Here is a 16954-nt window from a genome sequence, read left to right on the forward strand (position 1 = left end):
GTAGAGAGAAGGAAGACAGGTGCTCAAAGAAGCAAGATAAGTGTAGAAAGAAGCAAGAGAGGTACAGAAAGAGGTAGGGGATGTACATAAAAATGGCAGGATAGGTGAAGAAAGAGGGAGGAGGGGCACTGAAAGAGGCTAGAGAGGTGCAGAAAGAAGCAACAGAGATGTGAAAAGAGGCAGGAGAACTGCAGAAAGAGGCAAGAGAGGTGCAGATAGGCAGTGCAGGTACAGAAAGAGGCAAGAAGGGTGCAGAAAGAGGCAAGAAGGGTACAGAAAGAGGCAAGAGGGTGCAGAAAGAAACCTGAGAGATGCAGAAAGAAGCAAGAGAAGTACAAAGAGAACCAAGAGGGGTACAGAAAGACACAAGAGAAGTGGTAGAAAAAGAAATAGAGGTACAAAAAGAAGCAAGGGAACCTCAGAATGAGGCAAGAGAGGTACAGAAAGAGGCAAGAGAGGTGCAGAAAGAGGGAGGAGTGGTGCATAAAGAGTTAGGAGAAATGCAGAAAGAAGCAACAGAGGTGCATAAAGAGGCAAGAAAACTGCAGAAAGAAGATGCAAGAAGAATACAAAAGAGGCAGGACAGGTGCAGAAAGATGGAAGAGGGGTACAGAAAGAGGCAAGAGGGGTGCTGATAGAAGCAACAGAGGTGTAGAAAGAAACAAGAGAAGGGCAGAAAGAAGCAACAGAGGTGCAGGAAGAGACAAGAGAATTACAGAAAGAAGCAACAGAGATGCAGAAAGAAGCAAGAGAAATACAGAAAGAGACAAGAGAAGTGCAGAAAGAAGCAACGGGGTGCAGGAAGAGACAAGAGAATTGCAGAAAGAAGCAACAGAGATGCAGAAAGAAGGAAGAGAAATGCAGAAAGAGACAAGATAAGTGCAGAAAGGGTAAGAAAGGTTCAGGAAGAAGCAAGAGAAGTGCAAAAAGAGGCAAGAAAACTGCAGAAATGTGCAGAGACGAAAAAAGGCGTAGAAAGAAGCAAGATACGTGCAGACAGAAGCAAGAGAATTGCAGAAAGAAGCAAGAAGAGAGTGTTGTGCAGGAAGAGCAAGAGTGGTGCAGAGAGAAGGAAGAGAGGTGCAGAACGATGCAGAAAGGTACAGAGAGAGGAAGAAAGAGGCAGGAGAACTCCAGAAATAGGCAGGAGAAGTTCAGAAAGGCAGGACAGGTGCAGAAAGAGGGAAGAGGGATACCGAAAGAGCATGAGGGGTGCAGAAAGAGACAGTTCAGGTACAGAAAGAGGGAAAGTGGTGCAGAGAGGGGCAAGAAGGATACAGAAAGAAGCAGCAGAGGTGCAGAAAGAAGCAAGAGAAATGCAAATAGAGAACTATAAAAAAAGGCAAGAGAGGTGCAGAAAAAGGCAGGACAGGTGCAGAAACAGGGAAGCGGGTGCAGAAAGAGGCAAGAGGTGTGTTGAAAGAAGCAACAGAGGTGCAGAAAGAGGCAACATAAATACAGAAAAAAGCAACAGAGGTGCAGAAAGTAGCAAGTGAGGTGCACAAAGAGGGAAGGGAGGTGCAGAAAGAAGAAGAAAGGCACAGAAAGAGGCAAGTGATTTGCAGAATGAAGCATGAGAAGTGTAGAAAGAAGCAAGAGAGGTACAGAAAGAGGCAGGCTAGGTGAATAAAGTGTGAGGAGAAATGCTAAAAGAGGCAACAGAGGTGCAGAAAGAAACAAGAGAGATGCAGAAAGAAGCAAGAGAAGTGCAAAGAGAACCAAGAGAGGTGCAGAAAGGGGCAAGAGGGGTACAGAAAGATGCAAGAGAAGTGGAAGAAAAAGAGACAGAGGTGCAAAAAGAGGCAAGAGAACTTCAGAATGAGGCAAGAGAGGTACAGAGAGAAGCAACAGGGATGCAGAAAGAAGGAAGAGAAATGCTGAAAGAGGCAAAGGAAATGCAGAAAGAGGAAGAAAGGTACAGAAAGAAGCAAGAGAATTGGAGAAAGAGGCAAGAGAACTTCAGAAGGGTGCAGAGAGAGGAAAAAGGCACAGAAAGAAGCAAGAAACGTGCAGAAAGAAGCAAGAGAATTGCAGAAAGAAGCAAGAAGAAAGTGATGTGCAGAAAGAGGCAAGAGAGGTGCTGAACGAAGAAAGAGAGGTGCAGAAGAACGCAGAAAGGTACAGCGAGAGTGTAGTGTAGTTCCTATATTCTCAATAGGCTCTGCGCATTGGAATAGTGCATCCTTTAGTTTAGACATAGGACTGAAGTTGACTAGGTCTCTACTGAATATACTAAACTTAATTGTGTGTGTGCCAGCTAGCTCAGAGGTCACTAGAAACTTTCTCGAATGAACAAGAAGGGATTCGTTTCTGACAACCGCTTAAAACATGCCAACTCTGTTTCCCAAGAATAATAAATCAATCTCTAGTGTTGAGGAAACAATAGATAGTTATTTCACTCAGTCAATCGTGCATGCTTAGTTTCACCAGAGGTGCAGAGAAATAGAGAGACGGGCGTTTTCAATAAAAGTGTTTTTATTGAACAGTATTCTTTCTCAAGCATAAGAAATTAACTTCTACAATCGCAATACTTAGCATGAAATAAAGTGCAAACAGTAAAAAGAGTATTACAAAATAATATTGTAATAGCATGATATGATTTCTAAGCCATAGAATACCTACAATGCATAAAATACATACAGTGACAAATAATGACTAAAAGTACTCAACTGGGGCTTCTAAAATACGCCTACCCCGGTCTACCTAACCTAGGTCTAGTACAAGGGAGGAAGTAAGTGAGGTGTAGCTTAAGTTTAGTATTTTTTTGCCAAGAATCTATTCCAAGAATTCTCTTAGGGTCTAATCATCTCCGTACCTTGGTTTTAGAATGTAGGAGGTCTTGTATATCTCTCTCATGACTCAATTTCCCAGCAACCCGCAAGGGTAGCCTGGAAACACTGGAACTGGATTTCTCAGCTGGAGAAAGTACAGCATCTCTCAGTGCATCAGCTGGAGGGTCGGCTTCCTTCGGCACTTGCTGCAGCAGGGTGTCGGGCAAGTAGATAGTCGAACTGCTCCAAACCACTGTGTGTTTGTTTGGACAAGTGTGGGCATATTTATACCTTGTAGGTGCCGAGTTTGACGTAAGATTGGACATAATAACGTCACCAGAGACTTAATTCTCTGAAAACTCCATTATTTCTTGGATAACTTAATATTCATGCAGGGGGAAGTCCCTGACTGCTGAAGGCGGGTTTTACCAAGAAATCGTTGTAGATTTTCGGAACTAGTGGAAGTAGCCAAGCCGTATTAGGACTACTTGAGCTATGTCTTAATATGGTTGTAATTTCTATGCCTATATAAGGATATGGTATTTTATACCTATATAAGGGCATGAATCTGGAAAATTACACTAGTGTCCTAAAACGCTATACAACACCAACTCCATGTATTATGTCTAATATTACTAAATCTATAAGCATAAAAAACATAACTAAAGCATTTGTCCTTAATCCCACCCAAAATACATGAAATGCATTAAACATGGTTGTGAGAAGTTGGCCTGGTATATGATGATCACTAACTCTAGTGAGCACCTTGCACCAGTCCAAACGACCCTTATGATGATTGATTGTAAGTCAACCTTATAGACCAGCTATCCTAGGGGTAGCATGGACAAAAGCAGTCTTAGGCTAAACTCAAGAGGGCATGTGAAGCCAGCTGTTTTATCATATGCAATCCTTTAAATACCAAATGAAAGGACACCACACAAGTTATATATTATAAAATATATGTATCTATTTCTAGAATAATCCCCTATACTCTTTATGAGCACAGAAGCACAAGCGTTAAACAAAGAACTCAATATAACATACAATAAGCTGCACAATTATGGATAGGCCGGGTGGCCACTCAAACCATATATTAAAAAAGTGGTATAAAGATCCACATCACGAACAATGGTAAGGCCTAGGGCCTTGGGAATCGCTGGGCCTACACTGGACTAACGAAGGTTAGGACATTGGAGGAGTCAATAAACTAGGGGGAAGAGGGTCTACAGGGATAGTTTAATGACCCCAGAATGCTACTACCCCTAGGAACAGTTACAACAACAAAGGGTAGCACGGAGTCAGAAACGAACTAAGTAAAACCCTAAGTGGTGCCTCAGAAACACAAAGGACATAAACTAATAATGTAAAAGGAACAACCATGGGACCACTGAACTCTTTGGGAGAAAATTCCCATCAGTCACCATCCGATTCCGCCCTTCATCATCTGGGAACCATCACCCTCAGAGACAAAGGTATGGGACTCACAGTGGACCGGTCAGTTGTTAAAGAACCTAATCTCGCCTGTTGAGTCCTAAGAGAGGGAAAACTCAAAAAAAGGGGGTGGTTTGGTGACTGAAAGCAGTGCTAGAACTAGTGAGGTGGAGTGTGCAAGGGTGAAATATGGAATATAAAATTAGGTAGGGAAGTGAGGAGGAATTATTTATTAAAGAATCACTTCACTCCTAAAGTAAAAACGTGAGTGCGTAGTGGTCTAAACAAATAACCACTGATGGAACAAAAAGGTCGACATGTTTCTGCAGACTGACAAGATCAACAAAGTATCCAGCTGCTTCTTCAGGACCAAAACGCTACTGCTTTAAAGACACACAAGAATGTAAAAAGAACTAAACAGATATCACCTGGGATCCAGTGATTCTATCCTTCTCTTGGCTATGTTGTTCAATGCCAAGAATGATTAAACGTGAGGCACACAGTAAGGGAGAAACAAAGTACAAAGAAAGATTATTAGAGACAAAGTACTGTGTTGAAAAACGTTTCGTCTAGCACAATTCACTGTCATATATCAGGAAAGAACCAAAAGTGTTCCAACCAGTCCTGACAATATATGGTCACATACTCATAGTTGCTCACTTACCAATTAGGCAGGAGAGAAAAATCCCACCTCACCTGGCATACAGCGCAGGTAAAACAGGGCACCGCTCTGAAAAAGTAGCGAAAAAGATATATGAGAAAGGAAACTGAGCAAACCCACGGTGTCACGATACTCCAGCAACACCTTAAGACCACAAAACATTGTTAAGAATATAGTATAGAGAGTACACCGGCATCACTGGTTGTCAACGTGCCGAAAAAGATTTAAATAATTATTCGCGCTCATAGTATGGATTGTGGTCGAGCACTGACATACTCTCAAGCATGCTACCCATCTTAGTAATATAATGGCGTTAAGGGGAGGAACAGAATACGCCTAGGTACCAGTCAGGCAGCGGAGCGTAAAGCAACTCAGCCTGGCTCGTGTTTAGCGAAGGTTAGTAATAGCAGCTATGGCGGTAGTCCACCCGACACAGAGACAGGATCAGGACGCCTACCTGTCCGTCGGTACCCCGGGCGTCCCTCTGGGCTGTCGTGGGAGGTACTGACGAGGCGCCTGAACCGTCCTTATATTTCCGCTTTCTCCCTCAGTCGCGGGACGCGACCGTGTGACGTCACGGCTGCGCGCCACGCGCAATGCTTCATGGGAATTGAAGTTTTTTTGGGGAGGAAAAAAGCTAAATAAACGTTAGGTAGAATGTATATCACTAAACTGCATTAATACTAATGAGAGCATGAGAAGATGAAAAAGAACCCCCAACGGGTGCGGACGAAAGGAATTCGTCATCATTAGTGTATGAGAGCAAAACTTTCCGAGTGATGTTAATAGAAAATATTTTTAAGCTTGTTACCTACTATAGGGGATGTCTCAAGGTCTGTGATCTCAGAGACCATGACCAAAGGATGCCAACCACGATACCCATACACATCATAACAGCTTTCCTTCACCAGAAAAACAAATTTAAATTTACGGACAGACATCATTTCAGTGCCGTCCATGGAATTTCCTCATTAAGGCCCTCTTAGTCAGATCTGAGTTTAAAAACCAATCTTTGTTCCTTTTTGAATAAGAACCCACTAATGTCAGTGATATGAGATGGAATTACAGGCTGTTCTATCACTGTCCATTTGAGTTCTATTGGTGAGTGGCCAGCTTCTATATAGTGAGCAGTCAGCCTTGTAGCCTGTTTATTACATCTAATTGAACTCCTATGTTCGGATATTCTTGTCTTAATCTTGCGTGTAGTCATGCCCACATACCGTTTATTACAGGGGCAAGTGATCAAATAAATAACATTCTGGCTATTACAGTTTGTAAAACGTCGCTGTTCCCAGGGGCGACCTGTGCCAATGTCAATTTGTGTTGATTTGGTAGTTAGAGGGCACGCTACACAATTCCCACAAGGGTGGTGCCCTGTGACTGCTGGCATATCCCATAGGGTTCCAACTGCTCGTGGACAAATCTGTTTTGGTCTGGTATGGACCAACTGATCTTTAATATTGCGTCCACGTTTGAATGCAAAAAGAGGGGGAGGCAAAGTGGTTGTATCACTACCAGTATTTAAAATTGCCCAGTGCTTCTTCACAATCTTTTGAATTTGATTGGACTTTGTGCTGAAAGTATTCACACAAGTTATCCTGTTGGATGTTGGCTTGGGCGGTAGCAGTTCAAGTAAACCCTCCCTGTTATTATTTGAGGCACGTTTTTTGGAAGCTCTCACCAATTTAGTCGGATATTTCTTATCAAGCAACTGTTTCTCCAAAGCCCGGGAGTGTTCTTCGAAGGCAGCCTTGGTTGAACAATTGCGTTGAATACGGAGTGTTAGAAACGGGACCCTGGCTGGCCAAGACTCGCGTTGAGGTCAGTCAGGGATCGCCATTTCTAAAGGTCAGGGCAAGGGAGTCACACACCAAGGTAACCCCCGCTCACCCTCTAGGTAACGTGGCGCGAGCAGTCTGGGCTAATCTTGGAGGCGGTATGAGTTAAGTATTTGCGCACGCACCCCAGCGACTACACCCAAGGCCCACCACAAAGGAAAACTCCACACAAGGATATATATAAAAATAGCCTTTGTATTATAATAAACAAAATACATTAGATAACACACAAACTTTACAATGTGCCAGAGGCACGGGCAGAATTTACAAGGGGAATTATGTACAGGACAGGGCCACATGGACCACTGTCAGGGGTAGGCACTTGTTGGAAAATAATACTGGTAGGTACACACTTAGGACATAAACATTGAATGATTAGCACCAAAATTGTAAATGCAACACACATCCAGTAATCACTGGAACAGAGTAAAGACCTCCTACGCAACCCTAAAACACTGTAGGAAATCACGCAGGTAACTAGGACCTTATCAGCAGGACCTAAGAAAGGAATACCAACACCTAAGCAATTCACTTTTAGCAAAGGGAAGGAAACCTAAACATAAAATGGGACATCAACAATCCTCTATGCAGGTCACTCTTAGCAAAGTGTATAAACATAAAATGGGACATCAACAATCCTCTATGCAGGTCACTCTTAGCAGAGGGGATAAACATAAAGTGGGGCATCAACGATTGCACATGAGGTAATAAACACAGAGGTGCAGATTAGAACATTTTGCGCAAGAATCACTTATAAAGAAATCACAATGCGCGGGGTGCACATAGCACAACACTCACAATGTCCCTCAGGCCAACTGGACTCGAAAGGAGCGGAATGCCCTGAGTCTCAGTGTCAGCGAAGCTGCGCAGGCAGCACAGCACACAAACCTAAACGTAGCAGTTGCCCACAAAGTGCTGGGCAACTGATGCAGGACAAGTTAGGGCAACGTTGGAGCCAGGAGGGCTCAAGACAAGGTGGGGAGACACAGCGTGGGAGCCTCGGGGCTACAACCAACTAGCTGCCTGTGTCCCCCTAGAGCCTTTCAGGGCTCGCTGAACAAATGTGCAATGTAGAGCTTCAGTGCTCTCAAAATAATCAAAATGCCCCAGAGCCTCTCTCAGGGCTCTAAATACGATGTGGGCGTTGAGCCTCGCTGGGCTCGTGGATTAACTGTGGGCAATGAGCCTCGCCGGGCTCGATAACGGAAAGTGCCCTGAGCCTCTCGGGGCTCACAAGAACCAATGCGGGCTGAGCCTCTAGGGCTCAAGAACAAATGTGCCCCGGGTCGTTGGAGTCCCTCACGGGGGACTCAAAAACAAGTAATGTCCCCAGGAGCCTATCGAGGCTCCACGCAGCAGTGCGCGTGAGATCGCGCTACGGGGGAGGGGCGGACACCGGCAATGTGTCCCGTGGCCCCTCTCCCTCCTCGGCACTCACCGGGTGTCTTGTGGCGAGCGGGCCTCCTCTTCCGACGGGGAGCCTCCTCAGCAGCAGCAGCGCGGGGCTCCTCTCCACACGGGGAGCCTTGCGGACACGGGAGCCGGCTGCTCCTCTCGCGCTCCCGCCTGGACCTGTCTCTCCTGTACGCCGCCTGACTTCCGCCGGGGCCGCCAATGGCAGCGCGGTGGGGGTCAGGAGGTGGGACTTCCGGGTCGCTGCAGGCAGCGCGGCGGCCCGGCAGGGGCAACACACACTCCTGGGCTGCGGCGGTGATCTCCTGGGCAATGCCGGGTGGGCACCGGCTCGAAAATAAATAAAATAACACGGGGCAATGTCGGGTGGCACCGGCTCTCAAATTAAAAGATAAAGCGAGGTGGGCACTCGCTCGCCCAAAAATCGGCAAATCGGCTCTGATGCCGGGTGGGCACCGGTAATGTCGATAAAGCACTCCCAAGCGCTCTGAGAGCACAGGAGAAGCGCGCTCAGCGCTTCAAGGAAATAAAAGCGCGCCTAGCGCTCTAAATCAAAATCAGGGTGCCTCCAGGCACAGCAAAGCTCCAGCAGGGTCTGGAGGCAGGCAGAGGGGCAAGGCAGGGCCAGAGCCAGCACACTGGGTTTCCAGGCAGGGAGACAGCCAAGTGGCGGTCCTCTTGGCCCCAGCAGCAGCAACAGCCCCCTCTGGCAAGGATCCTGGAAGAAAACCAAAGAACCAAGGACAAATTGTATGGGGACACAGCCCCTTCTTATACAGAAAAACCCCTTTGTCTCAGGGTGCAGGGTGGGGGAAAACCATTCGCAGCTGGTTTTGAAGTACTCTATTTACCTCAACCACCCTCTCTATTCACTGGCAGGGCTAGGGCCATCAGTCGCACTACAGGGGGTGGAGCCAGCATTGTCTGGGGAAAGTCCAGGCCCATCAGGGACCAGGTGCACTCCTCCCAAGCCATCAAGCATGCTAATCTCACTCACCACAGGGCAGACCCATCCAGCCTTCCTGGAGCCAGGCTCACCAGCCAGCTCCAGCCAATCACACTGCAGGCATATTTTCCAGTAATATGCCAAGTCCTAGAAATGGCATTTCTACACATGACACACACATACCACATACACCATTGCGAAGCATTCATTCTCACGAACTCGCACATACCAAATTCGAGCATGCACTCCCCACACATCAGGAACTACTAGGGACACAGACATTCCCCATGCATCCCTATGGGAGAGCAGGCCAGCCTAACTACATGCACGCACTTTACTCTGGGACACAGAGAAAAAGTGCGCACAGACCAGAAAATCATCCACGCATATCACAGATCTAGAGCAAAAAGATTAGGGGTAAACCTGCCTTAAGGGCCAAGTCCAACACAACCCCCTTCCAGCCAAAACGCAGGGCAGACCAATCACCACCGTGATGGACTTCCCTGCTTGGGGCGATAAAACACGGACGCGGGCCCGCAACTGCAGGGACACCCTCCTGTTTTACGCCACTGTGAACCCCTGGGGTTCTTTCTAAAACTATGGTAGGGACTCACTGGGTTACCCCACTGGTACTCTCCAGCTGCCCTCGGTCAGGACCAGGCCCTAGGCCGCCCAGGTGCCACTGGTTCCTGCCAACTCACCAAGTGGGGGGTAGTAACCCCTGGCACATAACAGCCATGCTCCACTCTTCCTGTTTGCAAGACAGGGCTAGTCTGCCACTAGTTCTCCAGCCTAGGGTCTACAACCTTAGGTGGACCAGGAGTCTCAGGGAAGGCTCTCCTCCCCTTACCTCTTCTCCTAGGGTTCCTCCGCCTCCTGCGAGGGGTACCCTCTAAACACCACTCTCCCAACCTAGGGTTTACCCCCTCAGGTGGTACCGGGGTCAGAGGTGGGCTTTCCCACCCTCTGCACCCCCTTCCAGAGTCCTGCTCCCTCCCAACCGGGGCGGTACCTCTGGAGAAAGAACTGGTCAGGACACTGATTACAGTGCTCCCACCCTTCAGGTCAGGCAAACCCTGAACCTGGACCTCCAACCTCCGGTCTAAAACCTTTGGTGGAACCACTGCCTGGCACTCCAGGACTTCTGGGGACTCGCATCCTATCCCCCAATCGCTCCTTTCACTGGACTTCTGTACTCTCCCTCCTGGAGCAGTACCGCCAGACTCTACAACTATAGAAGCTCCGCTCACAGATGCTCCAGGTGCTCCACACACTAGGAGATCTCCCTCAAGTGGACTAACAGGTAAGCATAGGTCCCCACCCTGGTGTTCCCTAAAGAAACCATCCAGGCTCTGAGGCATGGCTTCGGGCATCTGGGGACTCTCGGTCTCAGACTCTCTTCCGCTCCACTGAGACAGACAGCAAGCCCCTACACCCTCCTCACTATACTGGGACCTAGCTGGGCTACTCTCACCCTCCTCCACCACGCTGGGTTGGAGAAAACCTGACCCACTATTGTTGGAATCACTCACTAGCGATGCTAAGGAACCTCTTGCACCTTCCCAGCGCTCTGCTTCTTCTGCCAGGGTGTCTGGATCAGTCAACCCAAATTCCAACAGGTGTTGGCGCAACTCTGGCAAGCAACTATGGAGCACCTGCTCCCTTAGAACCAGATCAAAAAGCTTGGCAAACTCAGTTCCCATGTGAACCTCTAGCCACTCAGACAGTGCACCTTGACATTCATCCACAAAGTCCTCCCAGGACTGGTGAGACAGTTTCCTAAGGTTCCTAAACCTCAACCTATTCTCCTCCTCTGGGGAAACAGGAACCATACTCGGGGAACTGGGAGTGGGACTGTCTACACTAACACTTAAAAAGCTGCCACCACTGGACTCCACCCTCCCTGGGGAATCCAGACAATTACAAATGCACTCAGGGGATAACCTATTCTCTAGGGCTACCTTCTCCCTGAACAAGGCCCTCTCAGCCTCTAGCTTGGCATGCTCCAACCTGAGCCGTTCCATCGCTAGCTGATACTCCCTCTCTTCCTTCCTATCCAACCACTCCTCTGGGGACAGGGAAAGGGATGGGGCGCTGGTACTGACACTGGACCCAGCCAGGGACTCCCTATCTATGGGGTCCTCACTCTCTGCTGACATCCATCCACTGTCATCACCATCCAACTCACATTCATCAACAGAATCTTCAGGGCTCCCCATAGACTCACCACCCTCATGGCGTGCGGCCCGGGCCCTATCTCTCTCACTGTGCTCGAGATCCCACTGATCCTTTTGCCATTGGATCAGGCTGTCCCTAAGCTGGGACTGAGTATCCTACTCACTCACCTCTATGCCTCCCTTTTCGCAGAATCTGACCAGCTCTAATCTACTGTACCTAAACAGACTACAGAGATCAAAAACTGGCTCCATTTTGGCGGACTTTCTCAGGAAAAGTTTGACACAGGGAACCTGGGGGTCTGAGCTAAACAGGAGATTACAATCAACAAAATTCAGCAAGGTTCCTATCAGAGAACTTGCACTCCACTGTCCAGCGTAACACACACTCATTCACACACAACCCTCCCCTCGGACTGGTAAGGCAGTTTCGCCCACCCCTGATTCTCTCAACCTGACCACTAGCGACACAGGTACCAAACTCTGGGAGCAGGGCGGGGAACAAGGTACTGGACAAAATACAAAATGCCACCTTTCAGGAGAAGCAAAACTGATCTTCACCTAAAAAACAATAATCCCCAAAATGTGGTTATCTAAAAAATGCAGAGCTTTGAAGTGTGGCCTGTCGCCACTGTGGTACAGCGCAAACACAAATCCTTATCCTCACCGCTTGCCGCCAATGTTAGAAACGGGACCCTGGCTGGCCAAGACTCGCGTCGAGGTCAGTCAGGGATAGCCATTTCTAAAGGTCAGGGCAAGGGAGTCACACACCAAGGTAACCCCCGCTCACCCTCTAGGTAACGTGGCGCGAGCAGTCTGGGCTAAACTTGGAGGCGGTATGAGTTAAGTATTTGCGCACGCACCCCAGCGACAACACCCAAGGCCCACCACAAAGGAAAACTCCACACAAGGATATATATAAAAATAGCCTTTGTATTATAATAAACAAAATACATTAGATAACACACAAACTTTACAATGTGCCAGAGGCACAGGCAGAATTTACAAGGGGAATTATGTACAGGACAGGGCCACATGGACCACTGTCAGGGGTAGGCACTTGTTGGAAAATAATACTGGTAGGTACACACTTAGGACATAAACATTGAATGATTAGTACCAAAATTGTAAATGCAACACACATCCAGTAATCACTGGAACAGAGTAAAGACCTCCTACGCAACCCTAAAACACTGTAAGAAAATCACGCAGGTAACTAGGACCTTATCAGCAGGACCTAAGGAAGGAATACCAACACCTAAGCAATTCACTTTTAGCAAAGGGAAGGAAACCTAAACATAAAATGGGACATCAACAATCCTCTATGCAGGTCACTCTTAGCAAAGTGTATAAACATAAAATGGGACATCAACAATCCTCTATGCAGGTCACTCTTAGCAGAGGGGATAAACATAAAGTGGGACATCAACGATTGCACATGAGGTAATAAACACAGAGGTGCAGATTAGAACATTTTGCGCAAGAATCACATATAAAGAAATCACAATGCGCGGGGTGCACATAGCACAACACTCACAATGCCCTGAGTCTCAGTGTCAGGGAAGCTGCGCAGGCAGCACGGCACACAAACCTAAACGTAGCAGTTGCCCACAAAGTGCTGGGCAACTGATGCAGGACAAGTTAGGGCAACGTTGGAGCCAGGAGGGCTCAAGACAAGGTGGGGAGACACAGCGTGGGAGCCTCGGGGCTACAACCAACTAGCTGCCTGTGTCCCCCTACAGCCTTTCAGGGCTCGCTGAACAAATGTGCAATGTAGAGCTTCAGTGCTCTCAAAATAATCAAAATGCCCCAGAGCCTCTCTCAGGGCTCTAAATACGATGTGGGCGTTGAGCCTCGCTGGGCTCGTGGATTAACTGTGGGCAATGAGCCTCGCCGGGCTCGATAACGGAAAGTGCCCTGAGCCTCTCGGGGCTCACAAGAACCAATGCGGGCTGAGCCTCTAGGGCTCAAGAACAAATGTGCCCCGGGTCGTTGGAGTCCCTCACGGGGGACTCAAAAACAAGTAATGCCCCCAGGAGCCTATCGAGGCTCCACGCAGCAGTGCATGCGAGATCACGCTACGGGGGAGGGGCGGACACCGGCAATGTGTCCCGTGGCCCCTCTCCCTCCTCGGCACTCACCGGGTGTCTTGTGGCGGGCGGGGCTCCTCTTCCGACGGGGAGCCTCCTCAGCAGCAGCAGCGCGGGGCTCCTCTCCACACGGGGAGCCTTGCAGACACGGGAGCCGGCTGCTCCTCTCGCGCTCCCGCCTGGACCTGTCTCTCCTGTACGCCGCCTGACTTCCGCCGGGGCCGCCAATGGCAGCGGGGCCCTGGGGGTCAGGAGGCGGGACTTCCGGGTCGCTGCAGGCAGCGCGGCGGCCCGGCAGGGGCAACACACACTCCTGGGCTGCGGCGGTGATCTCCTGGTCAATGCCGGGTGGGCACCGGCTCGAAAATAAATAAAATAACACGGGGCAATGCCGGGTGGCACCGGCTCTCAAATTAAAAGATAAAGCGAGGTGGCTACTCGCTCGCCCAAAAATCGGCAAATCGGCTCTGATGCCGGGTGGGCACCGGTAATGTGGATAAAGCACTCCCAAGCGCTCTGAGAGCACAGGAGAAGCGCGCTCAGCGCTTCAAGGAAATAAAAGTGCGCCTAGCGCTTTAAATCAAAATCAGGGTGCCTCCAGGCACAGCAAAGCTCCAGCAGGGTCTGGAGGCAGGCAGAGGGGCAAGGCAGGGCCAGAGCCAGCACACTGGGTCTCCAGGCAGGGAGACAGCCGAGTGGCGGTCCTCTTGGCCCCAGCAGCAGCAACAGCCCCCTCTGGCAAGGATCCTGGAAGAAAACCAAAGAACCAAGGACAAATTGTATGGGGACACAGCCCCTTCTTATATAGAAAAACCCCTTTGTCTCAGGGTGCAGGGTGGGGGAAAACCAGTCGCAGCTGGTTTTGAAGTACTCTATTTACCTCAACCACCCTCTCTATTCACTGGCAGGGCTAGGGCCATCAGTCGCACTACACGGGGTGGAGCCAGCATTGTCTGGGGAAAGTCCAGGCCCATCAGGGACCAGGTGCACTCCTCCCAAGCCATCAAGCATGCTAATCTCACTTTTTTCTTCCCCAAAAAAACTTCAATTCCCATGAAGCATTGCGCGTGGCGCGCGGCCGTGACATCACACGGTCGCGTCCCGCGACTGAGGGAGAAAGCGGAAATATAAGGACGGTTCAGGCGCCTCGTCGGTACCTCCCACGACAGCCCAGAGGGACGCCCGGGTAAGCATGGGCGAATTTTGCGAATCTCGCGTTCGCGAATTTTGCGGATTTGCGAACTCGCAATCCGCAAAATCCGCGAATTCCCGCGAATTTGCGGATTTTTTTTTTTTGTGTTCGCCCGTGTTTCTGCCAGTTCGCGAGGGTTTTTACAATTTCGCAATTTGCGAACTTACCTGTCGGGTCGCAAGTTTTGCGAACTTGTTGTTTCTACGTGTCCAGCCTGTTTGGGACACTCTTCTTCATCACTGCCACTCTCTGTCACCACTGCCACTCTCTGACTACTCATGCCACCCTCTGGCCCACCCATGCCACCCTCTGTTTCATCACCACACCCTCTGGTTGTCCAGTGTACATTATTTTCGGCAAAGCAAAGCACACCTTCCCTGCCTCAAGTGACCTGAATTAATTTGGGGCTGATTAATGTGTCACAGAATATTTTTTTAGCTGGCACCTGCTTCCTTAGTGCGCCCTGATTAGTGATCTTTTGCACTTGCTAAGTGCTTTCATTGTTGCAAAATTAGTTACAACACCTGCCCTGCCCCAACTGACAATAATGAATTAGGGGCTGATTAATGGATTTTAACTTCCAGCCTGGCTCCTGCTTGTCTCCCTTAGCTGTAATTCAGGACCTTTGTGGCATATGTGTAACTATTCTGAGGTTCAGAGCAGGGTCACATAATAGTTGCAACTGGCAACTGAACTCTGGAGGGGCCCCTCAGAAAGCACTACAGGAAATGGCTACTAATGATGAGCCTGAACTTTTGAACCTGGTAAGTAGTTTCAGTTTTGCTAAGATCGTATTTCTGCAATTTAGCACTTATTCACGGGGCGCGAAGTTGTACTGGGAAGCCGCGAACTCACGCAAACAGTGCGAGCAGTGCGAGCAAAATCCGCTGCTCGCGGATTTGTGGATTTTGCGGGAGATTCGCGAATCTCGCGGATTGCGAATTTCCCGAAAATCCGCAAAATCCGCGAGCGAAACGGATTTTCCGCCCATGCTTACGCCCGGGGTACCGACGGACAGGTAGGCGTCCTGATCCTGTCTCTGTGTCGGGCGGACTACCGCCGTAGCTGCTATTACTAACCTTCGCTAAACACGAGCCAGGCTGAGTTGCTTTACGCTCCGCTGCATGACTGGTACCTAGGCGTATTCTGTTCCTCCTCTTAACGCCATTATATTACTAAGATGGGTAGCACGCTTGAGAGTATGTCAGCGCTCGACCACAATCCATACTATGAGCGCAAATAATTATTTAAATCTTTTTCGGCACGTTGACAACCAGTGATGCCGGTGTACTCTCTATACTATATTCTTAACAATGTTTTGTGGTCTTAAGGTGTTGCTGGAGTATCGTGACACCGTGGGTTTGCTCAGTTTCCTTTCTCATATATCTTTTTCGCGACTTTTTCAGAGCGGTGCCCTGTTTTACCTGCGCTGTATGCCAGGTGAGGTGGTATTTTTCTCTCCTGCCTAATTGGTAAGTGAGCAACTATGAGTATGTGACCATATATTGTCAGGACTGGTTGGAACACTTTTGGTTCTTTCCTGATATATGACAGTGAATTGTGTTAGACGAAACGTTTTTCAACACAGTACTTTGTCTCTAATAATCTTTCTTTGTACTTTGTTTCTCCCTTGCTGTGTGCCTCACGTTTAATCATTCTTGGCATTGAACAACATAGCCAGGAGATGGATAGAATCACTGGATCCCAGGTGATATCTGTTTAGTTCTTTTTACATTCGTGTGTGTCTTTAAAGCAGTAGCGTTTTGGTCCTGAAGAAGCAGCTGGATACTTTGTTGATCTTGTCAGTCTGCAGAAACATGTCGACCTTTTTGTTCCATCAGTGGTTATTTGTTTAGACCACTACGCACTCACGTTTTTACTTTAGGAGTGAAGTGATTCTTTAATAAATAATTCCTCCTCACTTCCCTACCTAATTTTATATTCCATATTTCACCCTTGCACACTGCACCTCACTAGTTCTAGCACTGCTTTCAGTCACCAAACCACCCCCTTTTTTTGAGTTTTCCCTCTCTTAGGACTCAACAGGCGAGATTAGGTTCTTTAACAACTGACCGGTCCACTGTGAGTCCCATACCTTTGTCTCTGAGGGTGATGGTTCCCAGATGATGAAGGGCGGAATCGGATGGTGACTGATGGGAATTTTCTCCCAAAGAGTTCAGTGGTCCCATGGTTGTTCCTTTTACATTATTAGTTCATGTCCTTTGTGTTTCTGAGGCACCACTTAGGGTTTTACTTAGTTCGTTTCTGACTCCGTGCTACCCTTTGTTGTTGTAACTGTTCCTAGGGATAGTAGCATTCTGGGGTCATTAAACTATCCCTGTAGACCCTCTTCCCCCTAGTTTATTGACTGTTCCTGTGCAGCTGCTGAGCTGTGGGTCTTTTTAATTTCAAGGTTATATATTGATCTTGTATTTATG

General features: G+C 48.4%; 1 protein-coding gene and 1 pseudogene across 1 annotated transcript in view; both read right to left on the reverse strand.

Moving 5' to 3' along the window:
• LOC147711417 (polycystin-2-like protein 1) overlaps nucleotides 1-16954 on the reverse strand; it is a 3079390-nt gene that overhangs the window by 1525209 nt on the left and 1537227 nt on the right.
• The window catches only part of LOC147711418 (uncharacterized), a 70655-nt pseudogene continuing 63243 nt past the window's right edge, over nucleotides 9543-16954 (reverse strand).

The sequence above is a fragment of the Lissotriton vulgaris genome, chromosome 5, assembly GCF_964263255.1.
Source record: "Lissotriton vulgaris chromosome 5, aLisVul1.2, whole genome shotgun sequence".
Lineage (NCBI taxonomy): Eukaryota > Metazoa > Chordata > Amphibia > Caudata > Salamandridae > Lissotriton > Lissotriton vulgaris.